The 16,913-nt window shown below is 44.5% G+C and overlaps 1 protein-coding gene across 1 annotated transcript in view; it reads right to left on the bottom strand.

Annotated features, from left to right (window-relative positions):
* Positions 1-16,913, bottom strand: part of NXNL2 (nucleoredoxin like 2) — an 849,641-nt gene that overhangs the window by 135,859 nt on the left and 696,869 nt on the right. The window lies entirely within an intron of this gene.

Raw genomic sequence — 16,913 nt, forward strand, 5'->3', positions numbered from 1 at the left:
AATTTATGGAGTTAAAGTCATTTTTTGAAAGTGGAGACCTACTTTGCCTTAATAAGATGCAAGGTAGGCGTTCCCGTGCAAAAAAGGACTCTATGGCCTTAACGCCATATTTAGGGGCATATTTATACTCTGCAGCATATTTATACTCTGTTTGCACCAAATTAGTGTGATTTTTTTTAAATCTAATTCGGTGCAAAACTAACTCCATATTTATACTTTGGTGCTAGACCCATCTAGCACCAAGGCCCTGATTTAAACTTTTTTTTTCACCGCATTAATGTAATTTTATGACACAAAATTTGGGCAAACGTACAAAATATTGGGGGTCATTTTGACCCCGGCGGGCGGCGGTCGCCGCCCGCCTGGAGGGAACCGCCATATGGCCGCTCCGCGGTCGAAAGACCGCGGAGGCCATTCTGGCTTTCCCGCTGGGCTGGCGGGCGACCGCCAGAAGGCCGCCCGCCAGCCCAGCGGGAAACCCCTCCCCACGAGGAAGCCGGCTCCGAATGGAGCCGGCGGAGTGGCCATGTGCGACGGGTGCAGTTTGCACCCGTCGCGTATTTCAGTGTCTGCTAGGCAGACACTGAAATACACAGTAGGGCCCTCTTACGGGGGCCCCTGCCGTGCCCATGCTATTGGCATGGGCACGGCAGGGGCCCCCAGGGGCCCCGCGGCACCCCCTACCGCCATCCTGTTCCTGGCGGCCGAACCGCCAGGAACAGGATGGCGGTAGGGGGTGTCAGAATCCCCCATGGCGGAGACAGCCGGTTTACCCTTTCTGGCCGCGGCAGAACCGCCGTGGTCAGAATGCCCTTTGGAGCACCGCCGGTCTGTCGGCGGTGCTCCCGTGGCCGGTGACCCTGGCGGTCACCGGCCGCCAGGGTCTGAATCAGGCCCATTGGCCCTTATTTATATTTTTTGCTGCAAAACTGCACTAACTCAGTTTTGCACCAAAAAGTTTAGCACCGGCTTGCACCATTTCTGTGCACCAGCCGGGCACCATATTTATGGAATGGTGCAAGCCGGTGCAAAGGGTAGGCTAGAGTTTTAAAAAATGACTTTAGTCGGGTGGGGCTGGCAGTATAGAAGAAGAGGGTTTAGAACCAAAAAATGGCTTTAGGCAGGTTAGAGTAAAAAAAATTACTCTAACCAGATTAGCGTAATTTTATGGTGCTAAACCTACCACGCCACATGACTCCTGCCTTAGAAAAGGCAGGAGTCATGCCCACCACCCCAGTGGCCAGCACAGAATACAGGGGTCCCCTGGGCATGGCCATTGCACCCGGTGCCATGTATGGGGGCCCATTTCAGGGCCCCCTATGGCGCTTTCAAAAATAAAATGCACTTACCTGTACTTACCTGGGATGGGGTCCCCCATCCTCGCAGTCCCTCTAGTGTGGGTGGGGGTGTCCCTAGGGCCTAGGGAGGGCACCTCTGGGCTTATCCCATGGTGTTCCACCATGGAAATAGGGCCACAGGTCCCCTAACACCTGCCCTGACCCAGGTCTTAAAAAATGGGGCAAAGCAAGCTTTGCCCCATTTTTTGACCCCTCCTCCCTCCCTTGCACCATTTTTACATGGGAGTATAAATATGGTGTTAAGGCCATAGAGTCATTTTTTTGCACGGGAACGCCTACCTTGCATCTCATTAAGGCAAGGTAGGTTTCCACTTCCAAAAAATGACTTTAACTCCATAAATTTGGTGCTAGACGGGTCTAGCACCAAAGTATAAATATGGAGTTAGTTTTGCACTGAATTAGAGTAAAAAAAAATGACGCTAATTCAGTGCAAACAGAGTATAAATATGCCCCTTAGCATCAAAAAATTATGTTAATCTGGTCAGGATCATTTATTTTGACTCAAAACTGCCTAACGTCATTTTTTTTAAAGCTAGCCTACCCTTTGCACCGGCTTGCACCATTCCATAAATATGGTGCCCAGCTGGTGCTAAAAAATGGTGCAAGCCGGTGCAAAACGTTTTGGGGCAAAACTGCCTTAGTGCAGTTTTGCACCAAAAAGTATAAATAAGGCCCACAGGGTCTGACACAATGATAAAATGAGGAGCAGTACATACTACTAAGTGAGGGACTTTTAACTCTACAGATTTTTAAATGAATTTGTTTACAAGTGCCCTTTTCCAGATCTACTATTAGTAATCTACCTACAAGAATAATTTCTGACATTTGTTGTTTTGTTTAAAATGAGCTTTGTTTATAGTGTGACAAATGGCGAGGCCATTGGGGAGAGAGAAGTAGGAATGACTAAATATCTCCCAGCAGTATTAAGCATATTTTCATGTTCTGATGGCAAGGACAAGTAACCACCCCATTCCTCTCACACACATGTATGCACTATGTTCATCTCTTCACAGCATGAGGAGCGGAGGATTGTCTGAACCAGGAAGACCGAGAGTGGTTGAGGCCTACATTACCAAACTCAGTACTATCTGACCTCTCTACTGAAGCACAAAACATGTATTTGTGTGAATGTACCAAAGTTTTGGGTGCATTTTGTGAAAGTAGCTGAATCTACCAAACTCATTGATCATTCGTAGATGCATTAATATGATCAAACTGCTGAAGAGCTTAAACCGCTTTACGTTAGAACAACGTTGTCCAAGAAGTAGCATTTACAGATCTAGCAACAGTGACATCTCTACAACAAGTCTAACTTTTTACAACAAAAAGTATCCCGCAGAGAAAGTTGACTTATTTGTCCACAGTTCAATAGATCAAATAAACACATTTTACATTTTTTCACTGACTTTCCAAGATAGAAAATAAACATGATCAAATAAAACATGTATCCCAGTAGTGGATTGCAAAAATTCAAAATAAAATAGTGCTGGTTTTTGGTGGAAAGATAATATTGACTAAACACAGAGTCCAACATTTGCATCAGATAGTCTGCAAGCGCCCCTGTATGACACCAGCAAGGGCTGTTGTTAAAATTCGAGGTCTTCCTTTACATAGCCATTCTCTCGACAATGTTTAGCACACCCTATCACATAAATACCAGGTTATTTCATAAGGACTATTGCATAAGAACTAATGGCTGCACCTTTGGCTTGCCTATCAACAACAAGCATTGGCATAGCCAATAGGTCTCGCCTTTGGGACCTTATAAGTATTTAGCCATGCAGTACATTACATTGGAGGATGGAACATACCTTAGCTGACGTTATGCAACTACTCGTGACACCCTGGAATGGCCACCCAAACATATCAAGAGTGTTCAACCAGTCATAGTGTAATAGGTTTGTTATGTTGGCATGAATCATGGTCATAATTGCAATAAGGAGAGATCAATACAACACATACAATCATCATGTAAACCCAATAAAAACCTTTATCAGAAATAAGTGTTGTGTTTGTGCATTCCTTCATACACTTGGCATTAGACTATAATGCTCAGAACATCTAGAGACACAAACACAAACTACTCCCAGCTGTAAAACAACATTTCCAGCCATGAGAAAACTTCAAAAGACACTAAATGGTCGGAGGGGATATTATTTTGGCCCCCACAACCTAGTGTATGGACGCAGAGATGACCTGGACAGAAAGAGTGTGTCATTGAATGTTTTGAGGGTGGTACGACTGACCTAGGGCCCACCACATGGTGAATTACAGGTAAAATGTTTTGTAAAAGAAAAACCCCACAAAGCATTTTGGGGCGAGTTTCCGATGGTCATGTAACCATGTAGTCAGTCCCTAGAGGGCATAACCACACAAAAGACAGAATGGAAGAAAATAATGCAGTGTAACCATATATTTAGCTCTTAGAGGGTGTAGTGACTTACACATTTTCAGGCATACTGCAATAATATTACAAATAAGGCCCTTAAAACACCAACTACTCCCAACTGTTAAATAAAAGTTCCAGCCATGAGACAACTTAAAAAGACACTGAATGGTGGGAGAGGTTATGATTTCGGTGTCCCCCCAACCTCGTGTGGGAACCCAGGGATGACCTGGACAGAGGGAGTGTGTCCTGCTGAACGTTTTGGTGGTGGTCCCGTTGCTCTAGGACCACCACAGGTTGAGTTATGGGCAAAAATGATTTGTAAAAGAAATGCCCTGCAAAGCATTATGGGGCGAGTCTCCCGAGTGCAGTGAATATTGTGGTATCGGCTCTCCCACTGTGTGGGAAGAGCTGTGATGATGATTTCTGTGTTTTTTCTGTTTTAAATTCACCAGGTGTATATTTTTTGACTGCTAAACGTGTACGTAAGTGGTATGTAAGTAAAACGCTCTTCTGGTTGAGTTTACACTATATGAAACTTTTTTTTTAAAAACACTAAGTATAAAATAACCCCCTTCCAGCTTGTATCACCCCTTTTCAACTTGCAGTCTTTGGGTGCAGACACTACAAGAAACAACGGCATGCCTAAAAATAAGGAAGAGGAAGAAACAACATATGGCCACGGAGATTGAATTGGAGAGTCAAAAGAAAAAAGTAGTGCACCACACTAATCTATATGGCCGGTCATGCACTAATCCACGTAATAGGGGTAGCCTCCAAGGCGATAACAAAACAGCCTCAAGTCGGGGCAAAAGTAAAGCATTTACCAATGAAATCAAGGGAAGTTTGAAAGGCAGGATAAGAAACAAATGAAAGTGATTGGCATGAGATGGGCGTGGTTAAAGCCCACAGAGTAGGTTACAGCATGTCAAGAGAACAGCACATGTACGCTGCTTGGCTCGATCTAAAGATCGCTCCTCTTTGCTGTTAAGCTCAGCCCCCTCTGTGCTTCAGGGACTGTCTGGAGCGCAGAGGCACACACCTTTGAGTTTGTTGAAAGGTTTCCTTTATTGCAGAGGCATGTTGAAGCTCACATTTGCCTTCTTACACATTTTGCCACACAAGCTGATATATCCTGGTCACCAAAACAAACAGTAAGTAATAGTAAATAGTAGCAAATAGTAAAAGTAATAATAGCCTAAAAATCCCTCACCCCATCATCTAAATAAATCAGCTTGTGCCCGTTGTGGCTCTAACGTCCACCGCCTGCATCCCATTTTGCCAAATTTCCTATTGTCGTCCTTTTCTGGTTTCTGTGCCTACCACTCATATTCTAGGCCTGCTGGGGCTACTTCTCATTCTGACACATTGGTGGTAACTTGGACCAGGGCAACTGAACTTCCTGGTTCTTCCATTCCTTCTACTGCCTTACATCAACTTGACAGAGCCGATTATATCAATATAACTTTTTGGACTTCTCAGTTATGATGTCAGTGTGCACACTGAAGCCATTTTTCCACTGAGACATGCCAACTATGTGGCAATCTCATGGTCATCCTACATTATTCAACATTCACCTGCCTGTCTCCAATGTCCAAAAATATATTTCTGTTCCCATTCTCCCAAAGGCTACAGATGCCGAAGGTACCATCCTTTTAGGCCCAAAACCCCATTTGTCATCAGTTCCAGCTTAGGTAAGCGTTTGGCTTTCAACATTATTGTCACATGCTACCCAAATAGGCACAGGGTGAAAAACATTTTTGCTCAGATTTCAGTAATCATGTATCTTGCGTTAAGTGAACACAGACCTTTTATATATATAAGAAATGTTAAATTTAAAAGATCTGTGCTCATAAAAGACTTGGGCCTGACCAGCTTGGCAGAACTCCAAGTCTGTCCAGTCACCCAAAAAGCAACATATAAATATATTGGTACTGGAGATTATCTTCCCTTCTTGAGCACATATGGAGCTGAACAAATCCAGAAAAATAATTGCATTATAAATAGTGGCTACAAGCTGAATAATGTGGCATATGGGAGAGTGAGAAAGTATAATTCTAACCTCCCCACAAGTCATCATCAATTATCAGTTAGGTTGAACCTCTAATAAGATAAACTAAATCTGCATCAAACTTCCAATGGTGTCAAGTAGGGGTGATTGTTTAATAAGTAAGTCCACACAAACCTAATCATACCACCAAGATTTGTACAGATTATTTCATCCTTTGCACCCCAGAAGAGTGGCAGATATACTTATGCTGGCTTATGTGTAAAAGAGCTAATCACTCAACTGCAGGTTATGGAACATTCCATGAATTGCATTAGGATAAATGTGCAATTTATTTTTCTTCATCGAGAGCACGTGCACAAAGATTTTCGTGTAGGTGCGTAAGTGTGACTTACTCTTAAATTACTTCTAATTTTCCAAATTATAATTCATTTCAACTTGGGAGTCACCCACATGGAAAACATTTTTCCACGTGAGGAAATCCCTGCATGCACATCTCATGAAAAAACAACAGGAAGGGAATGTTGGCAGAAGGCCTTTGATATTCAGTAGGCCACTTACACATCAGTGCAACTGCATCAGTGCAATGTGACCTTGTAAGATCTTGTGAATATCCACAAAGTTATGCCTGTTCAGTTGGTCACCATATTGGCATTATCATCTCCCCAATGCTCCCAGATGACGAACACTTATTTCTGCCCCATCCACTTAAAGAAATGCATAACATTTTGCCACCTGGCAGAATTCTGGCATATTTAGGAAATCTTCCAGATGTATTGATTGTATGCAGTTCTTGAGGGGGTTTGAGGGTGGGCAGAACTAAGGGTTGTTCCTTTGGGGGTAGTAGATGGCAGAGATCTAAGAGGCTGAAAAAATCAAATCCACACATACTGATTCTGTGAATCAGGATCTGCAGCTTGTGATTGTAAATAACACTTTTTGTCCATGTAAGTGTGAAAATGGGCAAAAAGTTGTGATACTTATCTTCAGCACCATTGAAACTTCGAAGTTTGTAGTTCTCACTGTTTCGCTTTCAAACACAAATTCTTTGTTTAATATTCATTTTTATTTCTCAGTTAATCTTAATATACTAAAAACTTGTAAAACTAGAATATAGTTTATATATTGCAATGGCCGTAAATAGTGACCCCACTTAATGGAAAATCTATTTTAGTCATCTAAAATGCTATCTCAAAGTATGAGATTCCAGAGGCGAACGTGTCTTTGCTTTGATTTTGTAGGTTTCAAAAGTATTATCATGAATTAGTGTTAACTTATCAATTTCAACTCCTTTTGTTATCAGTATGAGGACTTTCTCGTGGATAAATACAATTATTTTTCTTCGTATCTAGTATGCCCCGATTTTGCAAAAAATGTCAATACAAATCTGTTTTTATTTTAAAGAAAAAAATTATATGTTAGAGGACACATCAATACTCACTCTGTGACGTGATTTTTTTTCAATGACACATCCGTTCCCTATTAAACCATGAGTCATGTGAAAAAGAGCAGAGAGTGGGGTAGCTCTTATCCACATTTTATCATTAAGTGGCAATCATAAACACATAACATAAACTCCCTAAACAACTCCATCATGTGTACAACAGAAGTAGCGTGAGTTGGCATAATAATCACAGAAAACAGTATAATGACCACTTGTGTGGCACACTATAACAGCGAAGCGCAGCATGTCCAAATGTTGCACACAGGCACAAATGTGCACGCATGTCACAGATTCCAGGGTCTACTGTGAAATATGGGCCATATGTACGAAAGCTTTTTCCCATAGACACAGAATGAGTAAAGTCCTTTGGTACATCTGGCCCTATATTTCTTAGGCCTTCAATATCCAAAACTGTACATCACAACTCACATCAAGATTTGCCAAATTATGCAATCTAGTAAATGATTGGCACACAGACCTCACCATTAGAACAGCCAACAATATCAGCATTATATACATAACACAGGTGTTATGTCTATTGTAAAGTGAAATATCACCTGCAAGGGTATCCCAGCACTGAGCAGGTTGTGTGCCCATCCCTGCCTATGGTAACTTAGTTAATTGGAAAACCAGGTCTTAAGCTTCTTGTAGAATTCAAGAAGAGAGGATGAGGCTCTGAAGTTGAAAAGATTTGGGCCATACCTATGAGAAAATGGGCCACAGAATGCAGCACACAGAGAATAAGGAAAAAACAAGGAGAAATAAAAATACTTCTCGATATGCCTCCCCTAGGAAGGTGTAGCATGTTGATGCATTCCCAGGTTTACCATCTTAGTAAATATGGACATGCACCAAAATCTATGGATGAAGGAATGGGAGCTGTCTTGCGTTACTCCAGATTTACCATGCCATGGAGTGCCATGCAAGTTGGCCTTGCATGGCTTGGAATATGTAGTTCTAGATTTTGGATCACCCTGGAGCTACCTCGGGTGGCGCAAGGGGATGCTAATCTTTGATAAATATGCCCCTAAGTCTCTTGCCTTAGAAATCGCACTCACGCAGTTGTTAAACCAAATCTCTGGCCTCATGTTTTACCAATGCCTCAAATAGTGGCCAACACGTTCTTTCCAACTCGTCTTTCGTGAAAGTAAACAAGTTGAATAAATTTAGCATAATGGCAGACGTACAGAAGTACCCCTAGGGTTCTGTAATTCAATCTGTGAAGTCAAGTCACTTAAGGAAGTCTTTTGAGGGAGAAACACACATGGAGTGATGCTTTGGCTCCACTCAAAAAAAGTACAAAACTGTGTATAGTTTCGGAAATCATAAGCTGAACAACGGCTGAATTTTCCAAATATATTTACACCTTATATTCGAATGACCAATCATGTGGCAATGGGGGGACATTAGTAATATGATTACCTTTATTTAGGTTACTGCTGGCAATGTTGCCTGATGCGCTGAGGTGAACTCGTCCGGTAATCTTGTTTATAATTGGCACTAATATAATGTAGTCGCATGTGGTCACTATTACACGTATAATATTTGTATCTCCAGATATTTATTAAGCATAGTTAGCTCTTCTTTCAGAAAAGGTTGGAGGCCCCTGCTCTAAGGAATATTCTTGTGCAGGAAGTTATGCCATCATAGGAGGTCTGCTTACAAGGCAGTATCTTTTTAACCTTCAAATATGGCAGAGCTCAGCTGCTGTCACCATAAAGGATTTAGAACTGCCTTGGGAGCGGCACAGCAGCCTGTTGGCACTCTGAATCCTCAGGGATGTCGTGGAAACAAGTCTTACCCTTTCATCATTTTACTCATGCATACCCAGGAAAAACAGAGGGATACAAGATGAGTATTTGTGGCATCTAGCTACGTACTATGTGTAGAATCTACTGTGCCAAACATTCCCAAGTGCTAAGATCTGTAAGATTTGAAGAGACTTTGAACAAGAGGTTGGATGTTTGGAGGCTGGAGTCCCTTTTCGTGAAAAAAGCTGTGTAATTTCAACTTCAATCCAGCATTGCTAGATTATTCATGCATGAGTCCTCACTACAGTTTTCAATACATTTATTGAAACAATCGTAATCTTGCATAAAAAGAATGAGCTGTGATGATAGGCAGATGAAACAAAGCAAAGTTACCAGAATTACGAACTTGGTAAAGATAATGAAGAATCCAACCATGGTAAATGAGTTTTACAGCCTCCTACCTAACTCTAAGACTATACTGATAACACACCAAGTGTACCCTTCTGCATTGCCCAATCTAAGGAATTAGCCGTAGCCCGTACCTGCAAACTGTGTCAGGAGTCACCCTGTAGTGTGGAATGTAATCCTTTCTGGAAGCTGGAAGGTTAGTGCCAGTGGAGCTTCATGTCAAACACAGCGTTTGCCCCTAGATGATTGCAGGTAGAATACCTCTCTGCCCCTTCCGTGTCAGTGCATCATTTATATAATAAAACCACACTGTATTGGAAGAACAGCTCTGATGGAAGGCTATGTCTAGAAGTTAGGACTTGTCTCCTGAATGGGCAACACATGCACTAGGATATCGTGCACTGTGTTCCTAGCTTTGAACAGGATGCACTGATTACATGTCGAGAAAAATCTAACTAAAACAAGGAATTCACACATTATATTCAGAGAATAAAATTATGCAAGCAAAGTGTGCAAAATGTCACTGCTAAAAGGCTGTGCTAAAAGCAATGCATCTAAAATCTGTACAATTTAAAGTTCATACTAATCCACCACTAGTTCAGAATACTTTGCATGAAAAAGTGTTACTCAGATGTAAACATGAGGGTGGATGGGGTAAACACCCATTGATGGCCAATATCTGTCATACAAAGGGGAGGATTAAAGGGCTAAAAGAAGGGGGCATCCAAATCCAATAACATAGCCATAAAATTTTAAACTATGCCTAATCCACTGAAGTTACAAACAAAACTGCTCCACTAGTACTAAAGGCCAATCACGGTTACATTTACTCCAACCCAGTTGCAAACTAAGTCAAAGAGTGCTGCAGAAAACTCATGGGAATGCAATGGAGTTGCACAGAAACCAGCAGAGGCATATAACAACATTACCAGGACAAGGGGAAAAATACATTTAATGGAAAAATAGTTAAAACACACATATCTATGTTGCATGATTACAACATCTACTTATACAAGAGGAACCAAAAAAAATAATTCCCACAACTAGAGAACACTTTTCTGGAACCAAGTCACATGATCATCACTCTCTATAAGCAAATGTAGTTAGCCACATGAACACACAAAACATACATTGCCATCTCTACACTGGTGTGTGTTGTATTTTAAACACTAAGGTGCTCATTCTAAGTCTGGTGGTAAGCAAACTGCCACGCCGATGGCGGTCTTGTGACCAACAAATAACGAGTAAGGCGGTGAACCCAACGCAATGCAGACAACTCACCGCCAGCACTGCCACCGCCGACGAGCAGCATCCGCCAGCGGAAGACAACTTCAGGCAGGCGGCAGCCTACGTCCATCCCTCCATATTCCGAGTAACCACTCAGTCAAGATATCCGGTAGGGCCTTACCACCATAAAAAACATGGCGGAAATAGAAAGTATAAAAGGAAATACCCACCTCCAAGTACAGAGACGCCACAGCCGCCGCCATGGGAAATGAACTGCTAGTATTCCCAGCATTCTATCTTGCCATACACCTTCAGGACCACTGTCAATGACAAATACGACAACCATAAGTATACCTAGCAGAGAGGGGAGGAAAATGGCAGTGATACACTCCAACACAGAACACACATACCCCAAACACACAGTGAAGGCCACATACACGCACACACAACATACATCAATGTGAGCTACCCAATACACACACAAAACCAAGCAGATACGTGCCAAACATACAGCACAACACAAAAAAACACCACCAACACACCCCATAACCACACAACTACCCCACAAAAACCTCTACGATGGCATAGACGGGCACGTTGTGTGACACCACACATATACACACCATGAACTCCATGTAGCAATGACACACAATCAATAGCTGTGAACACACATCCAAACAATCATACAGGTGACAGAACAAGTACAACCAACAATCAAGGAAATACACACATGTAGCACTAGACACACAGATGCACACAACACTCCATACAAACACACAAACACAAAAGCAAGCAAACACACACATCACAACATCCCCATGGCCCAAACCATCTACCAAGCGCATGCAACAACCCAGACACAATCCACACACACACTTTTGCACACAGATGTCACACCACCATGTAGAGGGAAACCAGGACAAGCATCTTATCTTGCTAACCACAGCAATGTGGGCAGATGTATTAAAACAATAAATAAACTATATACAAAATGTGCCAATGGCAAGTCCAAATGTCCACTTCACCAGGACACATTGTTCATTAATATGGGCCCAACTTTACTCCTGATTGAAAATAGACCTCCACTTTATAGGGGCGGCAATGGGACAGGCAGGCACCTCAGGGGTGTGTGGGTGGTGGGGGAGGCTTGGATGTGGAAGGGGCACGTTTCGTCTTGGGCTTGGGAGGGGTGACCTTGGCACTGGGAGGGCTGGAGGAGCAGAGGAAACACCAGAAGGGGTACCCAAGGAATGGGAGGTGGAGGGACCTGAGAGCGGGACACACTGTTTATGGGGAAGGCGGGGTGAGAGAGGAGTAGGGAGGAGTTCAAGGGCTGCAAGGAAAACTCTCTTAGGTACACGAGGGCAGTCACATGATAGAGGGTTGGGAGTGGAGGTAGAGGGAGTGCTTGTCTGACATATCTGTGTGCTGTACGTGGATGCTGGTGTGTGCAGTGTCTGGATGTGTGTGGTGATTGAATGTTGGGTAGGTAAGTGGGTATGTATGCATTTTTTGGGAGGGGGCAGAGATGCAGGGAGAGGGAATGAGTGATGTGTGAGTGAATGTTGTGGTGGTGTGTGCAAGTGAGGTGGATGTGCTGCAGGTGGCAGAGACAGTAGTCATGGTGAGTGTGGATGTGGTGTGTGGGGTGTGTGACTGTGAATCTGCTGTTGTGGTGATTGAGGGGATGACAGGAATGACAGCGTGACCAGTGTGTGATGATGTTGTGCTGGCAGGTATGAGTGGAGATGTGACTTTAGGGGAGGAGATGGTGGGAGAAGTGTCTGTTGTTGTGTCTGCAGATGTGTGTTTTGTGTGTGCATGCCTGTGTGAACGTTTGTGATGCCCATGTCTGTCTTTGTGTATCTTGTCTGTTGTAGTGGGTGTATACGTGTGTGTTGGTGTGCCATGGACGGGTGTAGGGAGAGGGCTTGTGGATTGGGAATAGGTAGCTGGAGGGGGGACGGAAGATGAAGGGACACTGACTGCAGTCACTGAGGAGGCCAGAGCTTAAAACGATCTCTGGAGGCCAGACAAGGCACAGTGAATGCCTTCCTGGAATGCATTTGTCTGCTGTATCTGGGATGCCAGACCCTGATGGCATGCACGATTGTTATCTGCCCCACAGAGATAGACCTCAGGAGGTCAATAGTCTCCTCCTTGAGAGCAGCAGGGCTGACTGGGGCAGAGGTGCCTGCGGCAAAGGAGATGCCCACCCTCCTGGGTGAACGGGCATGGGCAACTGGGTGTGGTGCAACAGGGAGGGTGGTGCTGGTAAGGGGGGGTGGCGGACAACAATGGTGTTGGTGTGGTACCAGAAGGGTCTGCCACTGCCAGGCAGCCGCCATCGGAGAAGGTATCTGAATCAGATGTTATGGTAGCTCCAGTCTCCCCGGTGGTGCTCCCCCTCTCCCTCTGTCCCACTGGTCCCCTCAGCTTCACTGCTGGCCATCTCCTGGGTGCTGTGGACTGCAGCATCCCCATTCACCAATGCCCTTCCTCCCTCGCCAGATGATGCTAATGCACACATAGACAGAGGAGGAGAGAGGAAAGGAGGGTGGTAGAAACAGAAAGGGAGGAAAATATTAGAACCCATACATCCGCTTTACATACAAACAATGCAGATAACAGTCCCTGCCTGTGAAACAATAGACATTAGACAATTAGCAATTATTCCTAAATAGAGTCATGCAAGCTATGTCTCAACCCTGCAGACCAAACTCCTGCATGAAGACAACTACATGCCCATTAATGTCAAAATGACTACTCCTAGAATCAAGCCCCTGACTATACCCAACCACGTCATCCATTAAAGGATGATACTACTCTAAGCAGAGAGGGACTCAGGACACTAACTAACTGACAGGAATGTGAGGAGGTCATGTGGTACAGAGGATCCATTGATGTAGGAAGTGATGCAACTGCAACCTTCACGTAATATGCCTGTCATTACCCATATACAGTGCCATCATGACCACTCCGTACTACTACAGTACATGCAGAGGTGGAGGATGCAGCCATTGACATGATAGCAGACTTGAGAGACCCATATCGACAGCTGAACATGTGTCACTGTACCACCACTTCTTCTCCTACATGGCTCAACATAGCGACCATCACACACTCCTACTTGATGGGTGTGGCAACCAGGAGTGTACATTCCCTAAGTCACATCTGACTATGTTCATTCCAAGTCCAAGCAGGGTGACAGAGCACAACCAGGCAGTAGTGGCTTGACAGTCAACACTTAACCCCTTGTGGCTGCTGTGCTACCTTCAAGCGTCCATCCAACTCAGGGTATGCCACCGCCAGTATGCGGGCCATTAGGGAGGTCAGGGTCTCACGTGCACCCCTCCCACGTTGGGAGGCCATCCCCAGCTGGGCCTCTGCGGTCTTCTGGGCCCAGCATTGCTGGTCCTCCCACCACTTCCTGCAGTGGGTGCTCTGCCGGCAATGAACCGCCAGGGTCCGAACTTCCTTGGCGATGGCTCGCCACAACCCTTTCTTCTGGTGGACGCTGACCTGATTGGGAAACAGTGAGAAAAGGGTGGACATGATGTAAATGATACCAATCCAGCAGTAAGCTTTGGCGGCACACAACGAACACTGCTCATGCACACTGGCAACATCCCACACATATCATGTGCATGCTACATGCCTGATCAGTCATGACATCTCAATGTGCACACACATACATCACCAAACACCACCCAACTTGTGGGACAAAGGACGTTGTACTGACCTGTTGTCCTGGAGCTCCGTACAACCACCTATACAGGGGTAGGACCCCTTTTTAAAGTTTTTCCAGCTCCTCTGTTGAGAAGGCTTGGGCCCTTTCCCCTGCAGTGCGTGCCATCGTTGCTCCAATAGACAGGACACAGCAGCACACAAAGTGGAGATCTGTCTATCCCGAATGCCAGGAGTAAAGTGAGCTGGCGGTTACAACCGCATCGGTCATGATCGTCACTGCCGGTAGTGATTGTCATTGGTCCGATTCTCCCATTGACATCAATGGTAACCAATGAGGTTCTGACCGCACTCTGCCTTGACGAATTCCGTCGGCAGAATAAGGTCACTTCTAGCAGTCCAATGCATGCCGGACACGTGGATGCCATTTTAGTCTGTGACATTACTGTCCTGAGTTTACACAGCATAACTACCTGCATGTCATCACAAATACCTTTTTCAGGTCTGACATGGTGAATATAGACACATGTAGTGCATGTCTAATGACATTTACAGACTTGTCACAACAATTGTCTACATATTTGATCAGTATAGAGGAACACAGGGAAGGTGTAGGTGTACATGTCCTGTATACGTCCATTCCCACATGAATAATGTGCCATTGTCTGGTTAGGTAGGGAGGGTAGAGTCATGTGTACTCCCACAAAATGACAGGCAACTTGTTTGACAATGACATCATGACTGTCATGTGTCATATTGAATAGCCTACATTGTAATAGATTCCCTGATTGTTGTTTGTGACCCCGCACAGATTTGGCCACAATGGAGTGATGAGGAATGCACCAATTTATCGGCTACTCGTAGATCTTGAAACCATGGAAGAGTGCCACATCATCATGACCTATCGACTAAACCGTTTGTGCATCTAGAAACTGGTCGCCCAGTTGAAGCCAGACCTCCTGCCGGGTTTGAGGAATCCCCATGCCATCCCTCCAACAGTCCAGGTGTTGTCAGTCCTGCATTTCCTGTAGAGTGGCAGGGTTTTCATAGCCCCAGTTCTGTAAGGTGTTGCAGGGTGTGCTGGATGCCCTACTCAAGCATGTGCACAGGTACATAAGGTTCCCACTACCTCCAGATGTTCCCACTGTAAAAGCAGCCTTCTACAACATCTCAAATGTCCCACATGTAATTGTGGCCATTGATGGGACTCACATTGCCCTGGTACCGCCGAGGATCAATGAACAGGTCTACAGAAACAGGAAAAGTACATATTCACTCAATTTACAAGTGGTGTGTCTTGCAGACCAATACATTACACATGTGAACGCTAAATTGCCTGGATCAGTACATGATTCATACGTCCTGAGGAACAGCAGTGTCGCTGCATTGATGTCACAGCTACAGGTAGAAAGGGCCTGGCTCATAGGTATGTCTACTGCTCTCCATGTCAGATGTCTATACCCCTCATGACACAGTCAGCACTACGCCTAGCAGTGTTACCTATGGCCATGTTTCCTTTTCCACACAGGTGACTCCGGATACCCCAACCTGCCCTAGCTCCTGACACCTCTGAGACATCCAACTACATATGGGGAGAACAGGTACAATGAGGCACATGGCCAGACGAGGTGTGTGATTGAATGGACTTTCGGTCTCATGAAAGCCAGATTTCGTTGTCTTCATGTGTCTGGTGGTGCTCTACAGTACAATCCAGGGAAAGTCTGCAAGATCATTGTTGCATGCTGCATGCTCCATAATATAGCCATCAGAAGGCACATCCCACTTTTGGAGGAGGGGCCATTAATGCTGGAGCAGTGTTTGTGGCCGGTGACTCTGATGCTGAGGGGGAGGCTGACGAGGATGAGGCACATGACAACAGGACTGACATGATTTGTCACAACATTTCTTGATGTGAGTCATGTCTGCATTACATATCATCTGCGCATGGGAGATGTATTGCTGAAGACTATCTTTAGCCAGTATTTGCATGCATCAAGGTATGTTGGGGGACTAGAGCCTTACATATTGGTTAACGACCTTGAAGGGTAGTTGACTCTCCATGAGAGGTTGTGGAAATGCACAGCTGCTAAGTTCATTTGTGGAATGCTGGTGCCATTGCAGTACAGCCTTCTAGTTGTACTAAAGGCTTAGGGTCCTCAGGCTGCCTGTTTGGGGATATTTTAGGGGACTTATCAGTCTTGTCCTGCTGCGTTGGCATGTCATGCATTGTCATCTGCTGTGTGGCAAGTACCTGTTCCTGAGTACTCAGGGAGTTGTGCAATTGAGGATGTTACCTAGGTTTCATCTTTCCTGTCCCACACGTGTGAATGCCAATACAGACCCTTACATATGGGTTAACATAGTTGCTGGGTCACTCATCCTGTGTTTGTGATTAACTGCTATTTATGTATGACTATGGATTACATTCCTTACAACCTTGTACCTCATTCCATTTATTTATCCCTCTTCAGGTGACATATCTGTTTGCGGTCTGCTTGATGATTTGCCTGTTGGCAGAGTTGACAGTGGATGTTAAAACAATATGGATGTACTTACACACCTGCTGGAGTATCCCACTACATCAGTAACATGGACATTTTGGTTGTGTAGACATCTGTATTCTTTTGTTGTTCTTTAACATATT

The sequence above is a fragment of the Pleurodeles waltl genome, chromosome 1_1 (genome assembly GCF_031143425.1).
Source record: "Pleurodeles waltl isolate 20211129_DDA chromosome 1_1, aPleWal1.hap1.20221129, whole genome shotgun sequence".
NCBI lineage: Eukaryota > Metazoa > Chordata > Amphibia > Caudata > Salamandridae > Pleurodeles > Pleurodeles waltl.